The 21,471-nt window shown below is 43.1% G+C and overlaps 2 long non-coding RNA genes across 2 annotated transcripts in view; one reads left to right on the top strand and one right to left on the bottom strand.

The window, feature by feature from the left end:
• Positions 1–5,796: 5,796 nt before the first annotated feature.
• Positions 5,797–16,208, bottom strand: LOC143501651 (uncharacterized). The gene is made up of 3 exons (XR_013126980.1): positions 16,089–16,208; positions 12,259–12,553; positions 5,797–5,961 (listed from the first exon to the last, which is right to left on the bottom strand). It is a non-coding gene; the product is annotated as an uncharacterized LOC143501651 (long non-coding RNA).
• Positions 16,209–16,245: 37 nt separating this feature from the next.
• Positions 16,246–21,471, top strand: part of LOC143501640 (uncharacterized) — a 23,959-nt gene continuing 18,733 nt past the window's right edge. Inside the window, exon 1 of the long non-coding RNA XR_013126979.1 lies at positions 16,246–16,364. This is a non-coding gene — a long non-coding RNA (uncharacterized LOC143501640). The remainder of the gene's footprint in view (positions 16,365–21,471) is intronic.

Here is a 21,471-nt window from a genome sequence, read left to right as displayed (position 1 = left end):
TGGGTTGTGATGTCACGCGATGACTCAGTCAGGCTATAGGCACGCGCCTGCAGAAGTCAGTAGCGTAAATCCACATTACAGCAGTAGACCGCGCACCGACTCACGGAAGCACCTACCACAACAGAGAGCTTTGCGTGAGAACTGGAAATGCGTGATATTTTGGATTAAGGATTTCAAATTAATCACGAAATCAAGCGCATCAAGATAGCAGTAGAAGAAATTTGGCGTCACCCTGATCAACCACTATAATCCTCTAAAATAATCCTCTAAAAGAATCCTATAAAAACTGTAACTGTAATAATCTGAGTAGCACGCATACCAGTGACGTTATTGAACCATGCCACACCATGCATCTGTTAGTGTTTCAGTAGTCAATAGTGTGTGTGTGTGTGTGTGTGTGTGTGTGTGTGTGTGTGTGTGTGTGTGTGCAGGGCCGGAGTGGGACACTTTTTCAGCCCGGGAGTTTTATGACCAAATCCGGCCCAAAATTATTTTTCCCTCCCAATCGGCCCAAACTAGAGATTAACATGAACCGGCCCATCGGGAATCCTCCCAAATCTCCCGATTAGCCACTCCGGCTTTGTGTGTGTGTGTGTGTGTGGTGCTGTGGGCCTATCCAAAAACACACTGAGACTAATTTACTCTCAGCTCAGGTCTCTGGAGGCAGCTTCTTGAGAGGTTCAAGATGTAAGTCAAACAGATGTGTTAGCATATGAATCCTCAGCCTACCACACTAAAGACTGCATGACTACACATCCCCATACAGGGTGACCATGGGGCTGTAGGTGTGTGTAGGTGTGTGATTATGCTCTTCTGTGTGGCACAGCCATTGTGTTGAGGATACAAGTGCACATCTATATATGTATATGTGTGTGTGCGTGTGTGTGTGTGTGTGTGTGTGTGTGTGTGTGTGTGTGTGTGCGTCTCCGTGTGTATCTATATGCAGTGTCAGATTCTGGTCTATAGGGGTTCCCTTGGACTGCTCAACAATAAAGCATGGTAACAGGAAGCAAACGTGCCATACTGCTCACCTGTAATTACTCTTGTGTGTGTGTGTGTATGTGTGTGTGTGTGTGTGTGTGTGTGTGTGTGTGTGTATGTGTGTGTGTGTGTGTGCATGCATAGGTTTGCATTTGTGCATGCATGGGGGTGTATGAGTGTGTGTATGTTCACATGCATGTGTTTGTGTGTGTGTGCAGGCATACGCAGTGTTGTATAAAGTATTCGAGACCCATACTTGAGTAAAAGTACAAGTACTCTATCAAAAAATTGACTTGAGTAGAAGTTGAAGTGTTCTTTAAAAACTTTACTTAAGTAGAAGTACAGAAGTAGTCAGCATTTTTTGTACTTAAGTATTGCAAGTTGTTTAGTCTAAAATTTATTACTCAAGTACTGAAAGTAAAAAGTACAAGTATTGTGTTTTGAATTAATTAAGGAAAGCCATCAAAGTTTGATTATCAATTGTTTTTATATATCACTTACAAATCAAAGATGTGAAAGATCACAAATACAAGTGTTCTGTATGTACTTTAAAAACTGGGGTTAACACTTTGTACACAAAAAACAGATAACCTATGTCCCGCTACATCGTAGGTTTGACACAGAAGTACAAATTCGCCTTCATTTAGCTGAGAAAACAAGGTGTATTTTGGACATAAAATCCGTTCGTCGGATTCTAAGGGTGAGCCTACTGCCCTGCGTTTTCCCTCATTAAATGCCCTTACCCTTTAAAAACACTACACTATAAAATGGGCACATGATTAGTCAGCACGTCGCCTTTATGGCCAGCTAATGTTAAGTGAATTCTGCAGCATGCCATGAACATAATTAGCTAAGATATCCAACCTAACTAGTGCTTACTGCGCTCTTCTGCTGTTACCAAACACCGTACCATCTATTTTAATGAGATAGGCTAAAAAGCGAATTATTTGGAATAATTTCGAATATATGTGTATTTGTATAAATATGTAAATCAAGCTGAAGGTGTTGGAAAATACTGAAAATGGACCTTCAAAGTGCCATACAAGTGCATGAATTCCACCTTGTAACTTCGCACGCACAAAAATCGAGAGACGCACGACCTCGCGACGCAACCGCGCCCATGGCATTGGCGGAGCCAATTGCGTAATTTTTGCCGCACGGACCCTTGCGGCAGTCACGACGTGTCAAGTGAACCTAGATTAGGAAGCTCAAGTGTTCAGTGAAGGCAGCAGCAGAGTAAACGAGACGCGACCGGAGCATGCTCAGTTTTCTCATAAGACAGCCTGATTGCTTGACCTGGTGACAGTTTATAATTGTAACGAGTAACTATAAAGCACGTAAAAATGTATCGGAGTAAAAGTATTAAACTGATGGAAAGTATGTAGTGAAGTAAAAGTGGAAGTAGGAGAAAAAATTATACTCCAGTAAAGTACAGATACAGCATTTTAGTACTTAAGTACAGTAGTGAAGTAGTTCTACTTCGTTACTATACAACTCTGGGCATACATTTATATGTGGTCTTGCATATGTGTATGTATGTGTGCATGTGTTTGTGCTTGAGCTGCATAGAAACCATTATTTGTTGAGATTAGCATGCAAGACATAGCTAAAATACATTAAAGCCATTATCACATGTTCTGTTTTCAACATACTATAGACAAGTCAAGTCATGAGTCTTTAGGCTAGAGTCCCAGTCAAGTCACGAGTCTTTAGGCTCGAGTGCCAGTTAAGTCAATTCTCAGGTCAATACCAGAATAAGCTTAGGGACAGGAGATGGAAAATAACCATTTTATATATTACCTCATCATATAGCTAGTGCAGTATATACTGTAGCTCCTATTTTATATATTACCTCATCATATAGCTAGTGCAGTATATACTGTAGCTCCTATTGTCCTCCATCCCACATTATCAGCGTATTGCGTATTTTCTAAGATCCCAACTTAGAATGACATTTAAACTTAATTTTAGCAAAAAAATCACATTCTGAAAACTATGACTAATAACAGTGTAGGTTTGCGTGCTCAAAACCATATAATATGCATCAGTCATTTTCGTTCCACGATGCTTTTGTCTCAGTGTAAATCAGTGTGGTAGTGATATTGGGGGATGTAGTATCTGCAGATACTACTGTCAAAGTAAACAAAAATATCATTAGAGAAAAACACGATTTATTTACAGTTAAAATGTCGATGGTTGTTTGATGTTTGTTTACAAGTGGCCACTATGCTAATTGTTGAGCGGGGGGGGGGGGGGGGGTGCGGCGGCGAATGTAATTTGTTGAGCGGGGGGGGTGGCGAACGTAATTTGTTCAGATCTGGACCACGGTCCGCCTGTTGCTGACCTCAATATTAATCTGGGGGGGACACGAAATCTAGATGCTAAATTTCGGATGGGGTCAATATAAATCAGTGCCATCTGCGCCCCTGCTATCCGGGTGTGTTTTCAAGTGCCTTATGAAGTTTGAAGTTCCAGGGTCTTTAATTTGTTTCCCACATATTTACAAGTTGCATGCTTTATGGATTTAAAACTCCCTTTAGCAAAAGGCTCACACAAACACAGGGTACTAGACTCCACACACACAAGGGACTAGACTCCACACACACAGGGTACTAGACTCCACCCACACAAGGGACTACACTCCACAAACACAGGGGACTAGACTCCACACACAAAGGGTACTAGACTCCACACACACAGGGTACTAGATGCCACACACACAGGGGACTAGACTCCACAAACAGCTGGGCACTAGACTCCACACACACACACACACACACATGGGACTAGACTCCACACACACACACACACACACACACACACACACACACACACACACACACACACACACACACACACACACACACACACACACACACACACAGGGGTCTAGACTACACACACACACACACACACACAGGGGACTAGACTACACACACAAAGGGGTCTCCTTCAGCCCACTGTAATTCAGGTCAAAGCTTTTAAATCCAAAAAGAAAAAGAAAGCGGGATGGAGGTACACAAAGACAAAACAGTGACCCAGAGAAATGTTTTAGAAAGAGGAAATGTGTTCGACACGCGAAACAATTCATGTTCAATACAATAGCCCCTCTCCACCTTCCCCCCGTGACCCCTCCCCTCTCTTTTAGCGGACTTCCAACTCAAAACGAGAGCGCATTTATGGGTTAATCATTGTGCCACGGGGCCGGCATCGCGTGCAGACTGTGTTTGCTCGGGCCGTGCCAAGGGTCGCGAGGTTGTGTAAAGAGGGGAGGTGGGGTCGCGTGGAGGAAACTGGACAGCCCAGCAGGTCGCACTTTTTATCAAAACAATCACAAGCGATTTTTTTCTGCAGGCACGCTACTGTTGTGTAAATAGCGAAGCTGGCGAAGCTCCTCCTATGCCAGTTTGGACGAGAAACCATTTCAAATAACTTTTTTAAAAAACAGTTTACGAGTAAATGACACAATGTCATAGAAAATGTCGTGGTATAATAATTTTGAATAAACATTTTTGCATTTCTTTATTTTTCTAAATCTAGTGGGAAATAAATTGCCTCTCCTGATTTCTCTAAAAAAGTCTAAAGACGTACGCTGATGTTACTTTTACTTTAATACACAATTTTTCTCCCTACGATTTCTTGTCATATATTTTGAGTTTGAAAAGAATTATGCTGTAAAGTGCAGGTAAACATTTTTGATTGGTTTGTAAACTAAACCCTTCCTCAAACTGATTGGAACAACTGATTTCATTTGTTCTTTTTTTATAATGAGCAAATATAATTAAAATAGGTGCAAATTATATCATTTTATGATTTTATGAATAATCCAGATCTTTCCTCAGGGTTCAGAATCTTCTTGGTACAACTGCATCACACACTTGTTCTCTGTCCTCAGTGCTTTCTGTGCTCAGTTTCCACCTCACAAAGGTTTTCTTGCACCTGAAAGGTGTCTGTCTGTAGAGTTTTCCCAGAGGGCTTTGCTGTCTGGACAAATTGTTCTAACTGTCCCCCTTTTTTTAAAAGAGCGTAAGAGTTTCCTGGCAGAGAGGGCAGGCTGCCGAGCCACCGCGGTGCCGAATGCAGTGGGCATCTGTCTCGTCTGCTGGACAGACAGAGACCTCGTCACTGAAGACGAGTGAAGAACAGGCTGAACCCAATGAAACATAACTAACACTTGCTCTAGGGTGCCCAGAAATGCCATTGAGTGTGTGTGTGTGTGTGTGTGTGTGTTAGTGTATTTTGATACCCAGGAAAATCGTGTAGCTAATAAACAATACTAACTAAAATGAACATTTTGGGAACAGATTTCACCAAATGGAATTTGGAAAGACATAAAATCACTGAAGTGGAAGACTAACATGTCCAACATCCATTCTATTTTTCCATTTTCCATTTTTCCAAGTATTGCAACTTAAAAATCAGTGTTGACTCAACTTGCAAAATCATTGTTTTGTTTGTATTAGAGCTTTACTTTAACACTCGTCTAGTTTGGAACAATATACCATAAACCTTTGTTATTCTGATGTGAAACAAACATTCTATGAGAAAATGACCAACATGCTAAACTAAAGACACAAATAACCTGATATCGGATCACGTTTGCTGGGGCCTTCTCAGACGCTACTAGAATATTGACACTCCCATCAATTCAGGATTGATGTAAAAAATTTTATATAGACATAAATATATATATAGATATATATGTTATATAGATATAAAAAAATTCTGTCTGGAAAGTTTTCTCTGAGAGTTAGACTGTTGAACAAAATGTTCTAGCGTGTACAAGTTACTTACTCATGGGGTGTCAGGGGGCAATGGACATGTGATCTGTTTAATTCTGGACAGCACACAGGCCTCTGGGCAGCACACAGACATCATTGTTCACTCTGTCGGCAGGGACTTTGGTTTTCAGGGAGTCAGGTATCTGATGTAATAAGATGCTTTCGAGGATATGTTTCAAAGATGTCTCTGTAACATGACCTGTGATATGAGAAAAGTGCAAAAAAAATTTTTATTGAACCAATCAAATTAAAATATTAAACTGGCAGAAAAAAGACAAAAAAGAAACTGATAAATTATTGAAAGAGGAAAAGAAAGATATAAGCAATGATCAATGGAGAGGAGATGAACAATGAAGAGGAGATTATTGATGAAGAGAAGATCACTGATGAAGAGGAGATAACCGACAAAGTGGAAATGATCAGTGAGGAGCAGATTAAAGTTCCCAGCAGATTACAGGCTGCACAATATTTATTATAACACTGTTGTCACCATAAAGCTGGGAGTGAGCTCTTTCACTCAATTATTCTCACTGACTCACTCATTCACTTGTTCAATCGTTCACTCTCTCTCTGCCCCAGACACACTTTCTCTTGCTTCTCTGGTTTGAGTCTCACGCTGCCTCCTCCCTGCACCCCAGCAGTGCTTGACTCAGTAAACACAGGCCTATCATTTTAAATAACGCTTCATGTGTCTGCCTCAGGAAGTCTGCTGACAAAAAACTTCCTAATGTGCAGTTACAGTCTAGACTGATGCCAGCCAGACTGAAAGATTAGACAAACCACATCTTATAGGACAGAGCGCTCTTCTGGAGTCACAGACGCACACACCAGTCCAGACGTGGAAGTTTAAGTGTTTCAGTGTTGTTCACTTTCACTGTCACATATAGAAGGGCTTTGCCACCTGCTGCTTTTGTCTCACCAATCCTGATAAGACAAGAACAACCAGCCGTGGTGACAACACACAGCGGCTATAGCACACACAATGAAGTGTGCATCCTGTGTCTACTCCAGGCCCCCTGGCCCTCATACAGGGTTTTTGTAGCATGGTAGCATGGTGGCTGTGGTAGTATAGTAGTATGGTGGTTGTGGTAGTATGGTAGTATGGTGGCTGTGATAGTGTGGTAGTATGGTGGCTGTGGTAGTATGGTAGTATGGACGTATAGTGGTTGTGGTAATATGGTAGTATGGAGGCTGTGGTAGTATGGTAGTATGGTGGCTGTGGTAGTATGGTAGTATGCTGGCTGTGATGGTAGTATGGTGGCTGTGGTAGTATGATAGTATAGTGGCTGTGGTAGTATGGTAGTATGGTGGCTGTGGTAGTATGGTGACTGTGGTAGTATTGTAGTATGGTGGCTGTGATAGCATGGTAGTATGGTGGCTATGGTAGTATGATAAAATGGTGTCTGTGGTAGTATGGTAGCTGTGGTAATAACTCTCCTGAAATTATTTGAATAGATTAGATTAATCCCAGAGTTTGTTTATTTTACATTATTCCATTACACAGAATTCTAATCCCATACTGTGGTGAGATATCTTTAGATGCTTAAAGAAATAGGAAGTACAAAGGCTAATGAGTCCAATAATGAAAAAAAAAAAACAATGAATAGGACTTGATAACATTATGTAAATGGGGATGTACAAACTAAGCCCACAAGATTTCATGCCTTGTAAGCACTCTTAGAACTTAGAGCACCTTTAGAGCACCCTTAGAGCACCCTTAGAGCACCCTTAGAACTGAGCTTACCTTGCTTTCGGATCGGCTCCTTTTCTGTTTCAGCTCACTTATAGAAAGAGGGTTTACTAAATTAGCAGGTGTGTCCTGCAGGACTTAATGCCTGCAGTGCAAATAAGACTTAAACACATGTAAAGTGGTTTGGTGACAATAACAACCTACTGTTTAAACAGCAGGATAAGTAGTGGCAGAAAGAACCACACTTAGGCCATAGAATTAAAGCTTATTCATATGTTTGGTATTTGAAACCAAATTAGTGGAACCTGCTCTTTGTTTCAGGAAACAGGGCCCCACACACGCACAGCATGCTTGTACACACACACACAAACACATCCACACCCACACACCAGTCTACATAATATTCACTGATACAGTAAGGACCAAAGACCACAATTGATTGGTACATAATTGACATATCTTAGAACACTCCTTATGCGCTGAGCAGAGACTGATGGATAAAGACTCATAGGAGCAAACAGGAGTAGACACCGTACAGGAGTAGACACTGATCCCAGAACAGGTCCTTAGTGTCATAGTTCATGGTTTAAGAACATACGACTCAGACGTAAACTATTATATCCTAAAGTGAATCCTTCAGGAAGATACTAGCCAGTTTACTTATGAAATTGAATGTTTTTGTAAGATACATAAACTAATATTCTGTTTGTTCAGTGGAGCAGCTTTCTGAAGAGTGCTCACAAATTACTTATGACATAAAAAGAAAACCACAGATTTTATATAGAAGGAAAAACCTCCAAGAATATATTCAAATTATAAACAAATGTTCAAATGACTCATTAGCTTTAGAACATAGCAGTGTGTAGTTTTTACAGTAATTTGGACAAGTGACAGACCACAATGTTTGAAATGGATTGGATAAGCCGGCATATGAGATAACTGGGTCATACAAAACTGGCGTTAGTTTCAGCAGAGCTCTGAGTCACTGGAATATTAAGCAGAGAAGAAAGGCATGGCTTAGAGGAGAAGACGGTATGTTCTCCCTGCATGCTCTTCTCACCGTGTGTGTGTGTGTACTTTGCTCTTGTGTGTCAGGTGTGCTGTCCAGGTAAAGGAATGAGTGTGGTGCGATTTACAGGTGCTTCAAAGGCAGTGCTGACTAAACTCCACAGACACTCCCTCTGCTCAGGCAACAATCAGGAGATGATGGTTCTTTACTATGAATGACAAAAGTAGTGATAGTCATCTCTCTCTCTCTCTCTCACACACACACACACACACACACACACACACACACACACACACACACACAAATTAGTCTCTCCCACACTCTCATACACACTTTCTCTCTCACTGCCTGTCTCTGTCCATCATGCTACAGTATGGGCAAATTTATACTTGAAATTTTAAAATGAAGGTTTTAGCAGTAATATCAACAGAAAGTGAAATACTAAATTAACAAAAACATGTGAAGGTCTTTATACTTCACAATGATGTATATACTGTATGCAGGCATTTAGACTTTAAAAAGGTTCTTCAAAATAAAGGTCTCGCAATGATGAATGAATCTACTTGAAGTTGTTCTTCGAATCCAATTACCAGGTTGGTGTCAGTTATATGAACATACTCACATTAACAACAGGAGAAATTATCCCAGTAATCTGGTAGACTGAGAGGGTGATGTGATGGAAATTTGATGATTTCCATTTATGTCAGGCTTTCTTAGTATACATTAAACACATTAGATATAGATGTTAGAGATCTTTTTACATATATGTGTGTTAATCATGACACTGAAGCCATTCTCATGACTTCAGTAGGCCTCAGATGTGTTTGTGTGCTCCCTGGACGGCCTCGGCTGAGGCCTAATCTGATGTTCCTCTGGTGTTCCTAAACTGACCTCGCTGGAGACGCCTAATCTCCACTTGGAAAGGACTAGGGCGACATCCAGTCTGTCACGAGGATGATGAGCGTGGAGGGGGCATGCATCATATGCATCTGTCAAATCAGGGTTAATTATGTCATGTATTGCATTTGGTTGATCACCTCATGTTCACCTCGTGGACACAGTGTGTATTGATGATTAAAAGATATAAAAGATGAGAGTTCGGAGTGGGCTCTCTTTTGCAGACGCTTTGTGTGTATGTAACTGAGATCTCTGGATTAATCCATACCTTGGTAAATAAATCATTGTATTCTATTATCTTACCCAACTGCTTCTGACTTTTATTGTGCTCACCATTTAAGGGTTTTAGAATTTCTAACACAGTGATCTGTCGAACTGGCCACCAGTCTCAGTATTTGACTGAGAAACATAAGATGTAAATTACACTAAAGAAAACTTTTGGACTTTGGATTGAGCCTTTTGTGACAGTGGCACAGATAAACTAAAAGCTGAACAGCTAAATCCCAGTAAGTAACTCTGTTCAGTATTATGCATCCATAAACAGGTTTACAGACAGCACAAGCTAGCGAACATGTCGAATGATAGTGATACAAGACAGTCGCGATGCTAACAGGAGGTAAGCATACATCAGTGCTAGTGGTGCTGGTATATCGGAATCAAAGAACTAGAATTAAGCCTGAGATAAACTGACTCTTAGATGGCTGTACACACAACCAAATCAGCAAATCAGCAAAGGCGATCTGAGGTAGCAGGTGTGTCACCTGAAGACATCTGCTTTAGAGTCTGCTAGCTACAGATCAAGGTCAAAGTGCTTTCACAAACAAGCTGTGCGCAAATGTGATCAATAACTGGAATCTACCCAGAACAGTTGATGCAACTGGCTGTTCTAAGAAGATAGTTATGTAAATTGATTCACATAGGGACCTAGGATGTTTTCACAACTGCACTTTTAAGTCTGATTTAATCAGACTATTTTTTTTCTTTTTCAAAACAAGGGGGTGGGTAGTATCCAAAAATGTGGATAACGGATGGAGGTGCCATGGGTGTTACGCGCGGGGGGAGAGCTCCGAAAATTTTCGTCTACTTCACCACTCACCTTTCTCACTAACACTTCACTAACCAAACAAATTCTATGTAAGCTCGAGTGAAACAAAGTTCCACCCGGATATTTTTTGTGACTCAAAAAGATGTCTGGGTGAAAGATGACATCTGGTTACCATAGATAAACAGCTCTTGTAACAAGGTGTATTGCCAGATAATTACTACAGCTATGAACAAATATTATGGATCCATGTTAAACTACATAGAAATATGAGTAGATGTCACAATTATTGCAAGACTTTTATTTTGACGCCTATTATTGTGGCGCCGGCCCTGATTCTTAAACACACTCTCCTCTTTCTAACACCTGTAAACATCTCTAACGGGGAACTGGCACGTTATACTCGTCAAGAAAAATCCATTTAGATTGTTATCTGATTTGCAAAATGCAACAAGTGAAAACAATGCAACAAACGCTGGCTGTGGATCAGGATCGCTTGATCTAGCCCCGCTTCAGCGCTGGAGATACGAAAAAAGAGCAGCACCGCCCCCCCCTCACACACACACACACACACACACACACACACACACATTTCTGTCTGCTTCTCTCTGCACGTAACACCCATGACACTGCTTCTCACGACAGCTAGACTGGCGATCTGCTAGTGTATAGTCACGACAGGGAAGAGTGTGTGCGAGTGTCAAACTGTGTGTGTTCCAAAGATAAAGCGATGTGTGGATTCTGATATGCAATGCCTCATTTCCTCTGCAAGCTTGAATGGACTCCACTGTGAAAACACCAGAGGTTTCATAACTGTAAGACGATAAATTTAGCTCAGAAAGTATGAAATCACTGCAGCAGAAATAAAGAGCGATGTTTTAACATGTCTCGGCTGGCCACTGTAGTATTTGCATTAGCAGAAAACGCCTGAAGTCACGTAGCCTACATCTTTGGAAGTTAAAAAAAACGATTAACTAAAATGTCCTTTAGAGCGCGCGTGTTTGTCTGAAGTCCGGGTGTACTGTAGCGCTACCTTTGCTTTCACACACCTAAATAAGCTCGCAAAGGGCTTGGCTGTAATAGCTACTTACTGGAATCAGGTTTGCTCACACAAGGAAAACTGCAATGATGTGGTTGGAGTCTTTAATCATTTGATAATAAAACATTCAGATTTTTACACAGCTATGGCACTAATACTAAATAATCTGTGCACTTTGTAAACTGGATTAGCCTATTTACATCGATTGCACAGGTTTAGAATCTAACTGCAGTGTTTTGATGCAACATTAATAAGTGGTTACGCTGTTCCTGTTGCTTGTGGAGCGGTTATGAGCGGGTAGCTGGATACAATTAGCTCCTTGCGAAACGTCCGTTGAGTGATCCAACACATTACGTAACCATATCAGTAGCATGAATTCCATATTAACGTGTAAACATGAACCCGTTTAGTACTGAAATGGCCATTTGCTGTCTGCCACTCTGGCGCATTTGCCCTATTCTTTCGTGATTTGTTGAGCCAAGTTACTTTTTCCTTGGCAACTTATTCTATATATTTCGCAAACAGTTCCCAGTTGGAAAAAACCCCTCAAACGTCGGTACATCTCAGTAGTTTTCATTGCTCAAACCGCCACATATCTTGCTGGAATAGTCCTGACACGTCCCAGCCGGCAGGGGTTCAGCTGTGACATTCCGTAGAGTTGCCGTGGAGTCTGCGTGGACTAGGCAGAACTTATTGTTCCCCCAAACGGTGATGATGTAAATAGCCTAAATTTGAGTATTTTAAGAAGCACACATACGATGTCTATGGTCTTCAACACATTGTTTAACACCATCCATCCATCCATTTGCAACCGCTTACCTGGGTCCGGGTCAGTTGCCCAAGCAAGGAGGCCCAGGTTTCCCTCTCACTGGCCACCTCTTTCAGATATTCTGGAGGGTTACCGATCTCCAGCGTCTCCTGGGTCTTCCCCGGGGTCTCCACCCAGTTGGACATGCCCGGAGCACCTCACCAGAGAGGCGCTCAGGGGGCATCCGGACCAGATGTCCAAACCATCTCAACTTGCTCCTCTCTACATTGTTTAATACATTCTTTGTAAACCAGGAAAACTGACAGGCTGCTTTCATGGAGGCTGGACAATCCAGGTTATGGCAATCTTGAATATAGAGATAAACAAAAAGAGATAAAAGCCATCAAGTCCTAATCACCAACCTCAGCTACCTCATAATTTAGTGCCTAACTACGAAAACAGAGAGTCAATCAAGACTTAGGAGAGTTCAGGTTTGGGAATTTTGTTCCAACCATTTAGATTTGTTAATTAGCATACACAGGAAAGAACAACTTTTGAGTTGCCTAATCATCTGCGAGTTAGAAAATCATTAAATGGCTTCACTTTTCGAGTGTGAACTCGTGCGGCACTTCTGTTGCAATCATTGCTCATACAAACATCCCTCGCGTGGGATGTAGTGGAAAGCAAACATCAGAGGACATGAAACACTCGGCAGTTCAGCGTACTGTGTTTGATCCCTATGGGAAAAGGAAGGGGCTTATGCTCAGGCTTCCTGCTTCGGGGCCGGTGTCTTCCCCAAGTCCCTCGAGCCGGAGATGCTCTAGCTTGCTCATTGGTTGCTTGGAGAAAGGGTTTGTGGGACGGGGGCAGGGGAGGACAGCTCTGCATGCGTATAAAAATGATTTACTGACAGTTGAAAGGCCTTGTGATTTACATGCTGCTCAAGCCGGGGAATTTTCATGCCACTCTCGACACGCCAGCACCCTCGCTGTGCTCCCGAGCCGTTTCATCGGCTTGGCTTTTAAAACACAAACCCTCTGGGTGTTTGGATGATGCTTCTTTGCATTCTGATGCACAAATTTCCCTGGTGTCAATACGACGAGAGCCCAATAAATAAACTCCACCATCAAGCTTACTCTTAGCTGTCAGGTGTGTCAGCATCAAAGAACATTTTGTCCTTCGAATGGTGTGACTTCTGGGTATTTGAGTGAGAGGGGCAGGAACTCCAAAGAGGACAAAATGGTGCAGCATGTTCTATACGGGGTGTGGACGAGGTAAACATGTTGGGTTGTGGAACAACAGCTACACTCTGGTCACAAATGCTATGTTGAGAACAGCTACGTTATGCTCGCAAAACATTCGCTGCAATAACAGGGAGGGCCATAAATTAGAAGCGATGCATGTGTGCTGGAAACCCCATGCAGGCTGTTACCTCACTTGGAGGTCACACGACACAGGATTCAGGAGCTGTTTGGAAAAAAACAGGAACTTTGTGTCGTAGTGTAATTCTGCACCCAATTTTCTTTCTCTTGTCTTACACATTTCTCATGAGTATGTCCAGGGGTTAAATGATAATCAATATCTCCTCTAATGATTTTCTGCACAGGCTACACTGCACTATAAAGTCAGTACTTCATTATGCTACTCTGTGGGCGCATACAGCATCACACATATTACTGACAACTGACTAAATATCTACTGTAAACTGACTAAATTGAACTGACTAAATCTGTAGTGTATGACTAAGCATCAAATCATTTTATACAAGTGGCTGTATAAGTAGCAGATAAGATAGCAGATTTTCAGTAGGACAGCTCCCTGGGCTTCAAACCCATGACACCAGTGCCGCTGGCGCCTGGCACTGCCTGTCCTACCTGGATTGACCTGGTGTGTTCTTCTCTCCTAACCTTCTCGAGGTTTGTCCTGGTAGCAGCCATTAGTGGGGTCAGTTTGTCCAATCAGGTCCAGGTTATGACAGACAGAAGCCGAGGGGCTTTACGAAGCATCAGGGGTTGTGACAGAGTTGGGCTGAACCATTATACGAACAAGAGGTGGACTGTGCAGGCGATGTGACAGGTGAGTGTAGTCATGGTGACATATGGGGCATGTTTGTCTGGTGGGCTAGAAGATGTGGACCCTAAAAAAGTTGTTAGGAGCAGGCTTAGCCTGTTAGCTTGTTCAAAGGCAGAGCAGCAGTGTTTCACAAGTTCCAGTAAAGTTACACCCACATTAGAGCCAGTAAGACCTAACTCAGTGTTACTGAGTATGCTTTATAAGATGAGTGACAGTATTGTAACACAGACATTGCACACTAGAAGAAGACTACATGACAAGGGCTAACAAACAGCACAAATATGTAAAGCAATAGCACTGTGCATTACCAGAAATGAGAAATAAATGAGAATGAGAAATAAACACTGCATTTTGAAATGAATATAACTTTACAGCTTGTGACAATATGCACTTTAAATAAGAACACATAACCAAAAACCAAATATACAATTTGAGTTTCATTTTCAAATGAAACATTGCATTTCAGGGAGTGTACCCTGGAAACGGGGAGGGGGGTGGGGTGTCTGTGGAGCCACGTGCCACATAGCTCAGCAAGATCAATGACTGATGAGTGTTATAGGGTGACAGACAAAACAACATCTTAAGTGAATGTCAAGACAAATGACCAGTAAAGACCTTAATTAATGTTAATGTTAGCGTTAATGTTAGTGTTAATGTTGTTTCTTGTTGATTTTTTATAACCTTAATCTGATGGAAATGCTGTGTGCTTTATTTCACATTGTTTCACGTCATGCTGAAAATACTTATGCTGATAATACAAAAGTTTTATTTCTATTTAAAATCATTAATATTTGAAATTATTTCAATATCTCTGGAAATATTTATTTGTGATTAACATCGTGTTGTGGTTTAGTATTATATTGATTTAATATTCATTTAGTCTATTAAGGTTTTAGCATTCGTATGCTTTGCTATTGAAGTTTTGTTACGGCTGGGTAGCGTAAGTAAATTGTTGATGGAATTAAAAAAACAGATGAGTTTCCCCTGCGAAGAGGTTCTATCTACAGTATCCTCCCTGTAAGATGACTCATACGGTGAGGTAAGTCGCTAGCTATGCAATACCTTGTATTTAAGTTAAATAAACATTTACAAAATAAGACATAAAACGAAAAGAAACTTGTTTACATAAGAAAAAAGTATGCAGAGACCGCGCCAAACCAAATTCTGAAACCCAGAACAGGTAGGTGTATGCTCCGCAGACAGCATTTACTATAGTCTCGGTAAACCAGAAGCCGGCGTTGGGCGTGGTGTTGTATAGACACGCCCACTTTGATTATGGCCAACACAGAATGATGACCGCTCTTTTGCCGCCCCTCATGTTGGCCTAAATCTAACTTTCTCCGATAACGAGCGATAAAACGTGCCGGTCTGATCATGTTACCCGTTAATTCTCACGTCAATCCAGTCAACCCACTGCAACTGGGATCGAATTAATCAACTGGTTTGCCGTTACGTGACAGGTTTTTAAAAGTAGCCGTTTTGCAGCAGTGTAACGAAATGGGGCGAAAGACATTTGCACGCCCCAGCTCGCCTTTTCCGTGAGGTCTGTCAGGCTCGTGAAATGATACGTCTTTAAGTGTTTCCCCTTTCTCCCTTCTATATAAACATCATCACGCGGTTTTTTTCCAAAACAGAATTAGGCTGGCAATCCCCTTATGAAACAAGTGGCGTATGTGTTTGCACAAGTCTCGATCTTACACCGACAGACTTAAGTAAGATCGCCAATATCACAGTCACGGATGATATACCTGCATATGCCTGCATACTAATATTAAGGCGGTAAATCGTGCAATGAAGGACATTTATAAATATAAGTAGGACCCCGTACCAGTAGTCCTGCTGATCAGCTCCAGAGACGGAAATCAGCACATTAATAAACACAAAGTAAATATTCGTTCAACTGGACTGCTCTATCAAGCATGCACACCTCGGCTAGCGAGGAGATGACCTCGTGACTGCTGCCTGCAAAAACCTGCGAGGGCGCCGCAAGCGCGAGACAAAAGCGGGTGATAAACAAGCCGCCTGTCAAAGCGCCAGGTGGAAGGGTCATTACGGCTGCGAAGATAAAGCGGCCGTCCTCACGCAAGCGAGGCGAGACCTGCAGGCAAGTCCCACTTAAACACAAAAAAAGAATGACAGAAAAAAAGAAAATGTGAGTTCGGTCTCTTCTGCAGACTCGTCGGGCCGGTTTCACGATTCTTGCCGATGGATGTGCATGCGAACGTCTTGTAAAAGAGAACGGAAGTAGAGGTGCGGAGTCGCGCGCTCCAGGCTAAGGTAGTTTACACAGCGGCGCGGCGGTAATCCACCCCCTCCGAATTATTCAGTGTCCTCAAAGTGCAAGCTTTATGTAAAAATGACAGAGCAACCTGGAAATGTTTTACAGCGCGAGGTGGCAAAATGTTCTTATTTGCATGGGCTCTTAAATTAAATACTTAAATAGATCTTTTAAAATTTTTACTTGCATTTACACTACATTTAACACATAGCCACGCGCAAATATAGACGCGCGGCTGTGGGGTAGGCATAGTTCTGAAAATATAATGAGAAATTCATCGCAGCTTATGAGAACTGTGAAACTGTATTAGCTTTTGTTCTAATTCTATGATTCTGGTCTTCAAACCTAAGGGTTTAGTCAGTAGCACGTGTGTGTGTGTGTGTGTGTGTGTGTGTCAGAGAGAGAAAGCGAGCGAGCGAGCGAGCGGGAGCTGTAGTTTTTCCTGCCCGAAGCCACGTAGCACAGATTTAAGAATGAGGTAGCGTGTCAAGATAGCGTGTCTCGCTGCACACCACGCCCGCACTTGTCAGGTGTTTCGTGGCATGCCTGGGTTTCGTGCGGACTGTCGACGGGCTGTGTATGTGTGTATGTGTGTGTGTGTGTGTGTGTGTGTGTGTGTGAGAGAGAGAGAGAGAGAAAGTACAAATCTTTGCTGTATGTTCTCACTCCTCCTGGTCCACACGCAGCTGCATACCTGACTATGACAGACACCTGTGATTTAACAAATGCCTTCAGTGACATGTCTGTCCTGGAAACAGCTAAATATTGACATGGTCACTCTCTCTGTGAGATGTCCTCACAGGTGTCCTAAAAACAGAGTCCAAGACATCTCTGAAAAGGGAGATTTTTATGGTAATAGATCCTGTATTGCACTTTCAATGTGCAGAGACTGCACCACTGATATCTTGTGCATAGTAAAGACGATTACTTAAGTGCCATAGCCGGGTTGTCATATATGGTTCTTAATAGTCTGTGAGATCTTGTTGAATACGTTGGTGTTTTCACAAGAGCACACGCAAATGATTCATCTCGTCAGCTAATTAGGTCATCAAGCGGCACGCTCCCGGGGGGAACGCGCGAAAGCAGCGCTCGCAAAACCCAGAGCCTGCAGGGCATCTGATTCAGCTTCTGAGTGCATTGCTGATTTGAATCAGGTGTGTCGGAGCAGGGAAACCCCAAACCGAGAGCTTGGCTCTGACCTCCCTTATCTAAGCAGTGCAATTGAGCCGGTGGCCCATGCAGGAGATCTGGGGTCCTTCTAATGAGCATCCTCTTGAGCTGCAGTGACATGGTATAATGCTGCTTTGCCTTCCAGAGTGTTCCTTCATGACATTTCTGTTATCATTATTGGGCAACGTTTTAAAAGGGTTTTACCATGTGTTGACGAAAGACAATCTCCATTGATCTCCAGGTAACATGTACACTCACCAGCCACTTTATTAGGTGCACCTTGCTAGTACCGGGTTGGACCCCCTTTTTCCTTTAGAATTGCCTTAATCATTCATGGCATAGATTCAACAAGGTACTGGAAACATTCCTCAGAGAGTCTGGTCCATATTGACATGATAGTATCACGCAGTTGCTGCAGATTTGTCAGCTGCACATCCATGATGCAAATCTCCCATTCCACCACATCCCAAAGGTGTTCTATTGGATTGAGATCTGGTGACTGGAGGCCATTTGAGTACTGTCTGAAACTAGTCTGATATGATTCGCGCTTTATGATATGGCATGTTATCCTGCTGGTAGTAGCCACTAGAAGATGGGTACACTGTGGTCATAAAGGGATGGACATGGTCAGCAACAATATTCAGGTAGGCTGTGGCATTGACATGATGCTCAACTGGTACTAATGGGCCCAAAGTGTGCCAGGAAAATCACAGATCTGCCGCTCACTGGATATTATTATTTTTTTGGACCATTCTCTGTAAACCCTCGAGATGCTTTAAAATCCCAGTAGATCAGCAGTTTGTGAAATTCTCAGACCAGCCCATCTGGTACCAACAACCATGCCACGTTCAAAGTCACTTAAATCACCTTTCTTCACCATTCTGATGCTCGGTTTGAACTGCAGCATATCGTTTCGGCAATGTCTACATGGCTAAATGCATTGAGTTCCTGCCATGTGATTCCCTGATTCGACATTTGCATTAATGAGCAGTTGGACAGGTGTACCTAATAAAGTGGCCGGTGAGTATATATACTCGCACATTAACAGTAGCCAAAAGGCTTACTAACGATATCTGGTACGAATCACACATTTCATGACTTATATAAACCAATTAGCTTAAAGTTTGTAATGATTTAATGACTAAAACAACTCAGCTGCTGAAGAACTGTTTTGGTATGTGCTATTCCTGTATCCACTTACAAGAATAAATAATCGGAAAACGCAAACTTGGCAGGAGGCCTTTAGCAGGATATAATTTGCATAATGCAGGCCTCCAGGTTTAATACACAATTAGCTAGCTCTGTTGCCAGACTTGGATCACAATCCCAGCAAAACTGTGCCTCAGAGTGACCCAGATTATAGAGGTAAATAACCAGGTTCCCATTCTGAAATGGAATCGGGTAGATCTCGCATCTAAATCTTTACATTATTTCAGTGAATATGACGTACTGGATTGCTGATTTTTTACTGGGCCAGAAGGAGCTAGTCATGTGTCCTGCTTCAGAGCTGGAAGTGCATCAGATGTGGACACCGCCGTGGACCAGATGGCCACCAGAGTGAGAGACCCTTCAGACGGGATCAGACGGCTGCGTGTGCCTCTGCTGCTGCATGTGCTACAGCACGTAAGATGCAGGTTGTGTGGGCTGTGCTGCCTGGGACTGCTTGGCCTGCCTGCTCATCTGTCTGTCCAGGGCCTGTCTGTCCAGGCCTATCTGTCCAGGGCCTGTCTCTCCAGGACCTGTCTCTGGAACAGCCCAGGATCTGATCCCAGACACCATCTCTCAGGACCTGTGGTTAGGATTTACTGGCATTTCTCAGCCTGTTGTGAATTGCATCACCACACACTGGTCAGCCTACACACCTAAAGAACTAATGTGCACACCCATCTCTGCAGACGCGTAAGTCTGTAATACTACAGTGGACTGATGTGACCCTATATCGGTATTCATGACTGCAGATGCCATGTTTTGATTAGTGAACATTGCCCTTCCTCCAAAAAGTGATTGACAAACTAACATAACCACAAGGGACTTTCCCAATTTTTCCGAAACCATAAACACACACACACTATGACTCTTCTAATCACAACATGTTCCATTCGAGTGTGTGTATGTATTAATTACTCTGCAACACAATCCCTCATATCATTGTTGATGGAATGTGTTCTGTAGTTGTTGTGTCCCCCCCTCTCCTTCTATCTTTCTCTCTCTCTCTCTCTCTCTCCCTCTATCTCTCTCTCTCTGTCCCTCTCTTGGCTACGGTTCATTTCTGTCTCGGTTTCCTGCTGTGCCCTGAGACGCCCTGAGACGCTGCTACCTGAATCTTTGGCGTATGGAGTGAGTTTGGGGGTGTGGAGAGCAGGAGGCACCACACAGCTCCTCACAGCCAGGAGCGGAGGAAACACACAGGCACCCCCCCCCCCCCCCCCCCCCCCCGCCTCAAGGCCTGCCAGTGTTTACCTAATCGGTGGCAATTAGTCACATTATTCGCATGACTAATTTTCCATTATTACACCTTATTAATAACAGGAGGATGTGAATTTGCTGTTTGTTCCAATATGCCACACCCATGTATTTTGGCCACACCCACTGTTGAAGCCACACCCACTGTTGAGACCACTCTCCTGACTGAGGCTAACCCTAACCCACTGGTCTGAAATGACCCGTAAGGAAGAAAGTTAACCCGAACCTCTAACCCTAACGGGCCCTAACCCGATACCGCTCTGGTGGGATGGAGAGCGGGCCCTAACCTCAATCCACTCTGGTGGTCTGGAGCGTGGTTCCTGCCACCATGTCAACTGAAGTGCCTATAGAGGAGAACCTTCCTCAGCGATGCTCCGCTCATAGTGTATCCTGCCAAGAATGATACTCACGAGAACACGAGAGTAACACGTCAGCTTGCAGACAACAATAGAGCAGTTAGCAGCAGCCACACTGTTCTGAGTGTGACACACGAGATGGCGGGCAGCGGACCAGTCAGTGTGCCACTTAATTATATGCTGGTGACTTTAACCATGCAGGCCAGGGGGCTCACTGTCAACGTCCTATTCATCATATAAACGTGACCATAATCGGATCACGGTGGAGCAGAGCAGGAAATCGCTTTCACCCCTTGAAGTCCACCTCAAGTTACACAAACACCTGAAACTGCAGATGAGGTCACCAACGGTGGCTCTCAAGTGAGGCCTCAACTTGTGTGACCTCCACCTGCCGCCTCCTGATGGTCTAATGTTGCATTGCAGTGAGGTAGGTGAAGACGGCCAAGAGAAGTGGATATGAGATCATCACCTGTTCTCACAGTCTGACATAGGGCTAGGACTGATGCATGTATGTTTTCCCATGCTCTGTTGCTGGGCAACGTGACAACACTAGTTGCACGAAAGAGGGTGTGTCTGACAGTAGATGGACTTTTCAAATGCACGCATGTTGATATTGCATGTACCTGTACGTGTGTGTGTGTGTGTGCGCGCATGGATGTTCAGATTGCACGTCCCTCTACGTGTGTGTGTGTGTGTGTGTGCACGGATGATGAGATTGCATGCCCCTGTACGTGTGTGTGTGCATGCCTGTTGAGATTGCATGCCCCTGTACGTGTAAATGTGTGCACGGATGTTGAGATTGCATGCCCCTGTACGTGTAAGTGTGCACGCCTGTTGAGATTGGCTGTCCCTGTACGTGTGTGTGTGTGTGCAAGGATGTTGAGATTGCATGCCCCTGTACGTGTGTGTTTGTGTGTGCACGATTCATTGTGCTGGTACCCTCA

This window comes from Brachyhypopomus gauderio, chromosome 2, assembly GCF_052324685.1.
Source record: "Brachyhypopomus gauderio isolate BG-103 chromosome 2, BGAUD_0.2, whole genome shotgun sequence".
Classification (NCBI taxonomy): Eukaryota; Metazoa; Chordata; class Actinopteri; order Gymnotiformes; family Hypopomidae; genus Brachyhypopomus; species Brachyhypopomus gauderio.
This window is presented reverse-complemented; position numbering and strand designations above follow the sequence as displayed.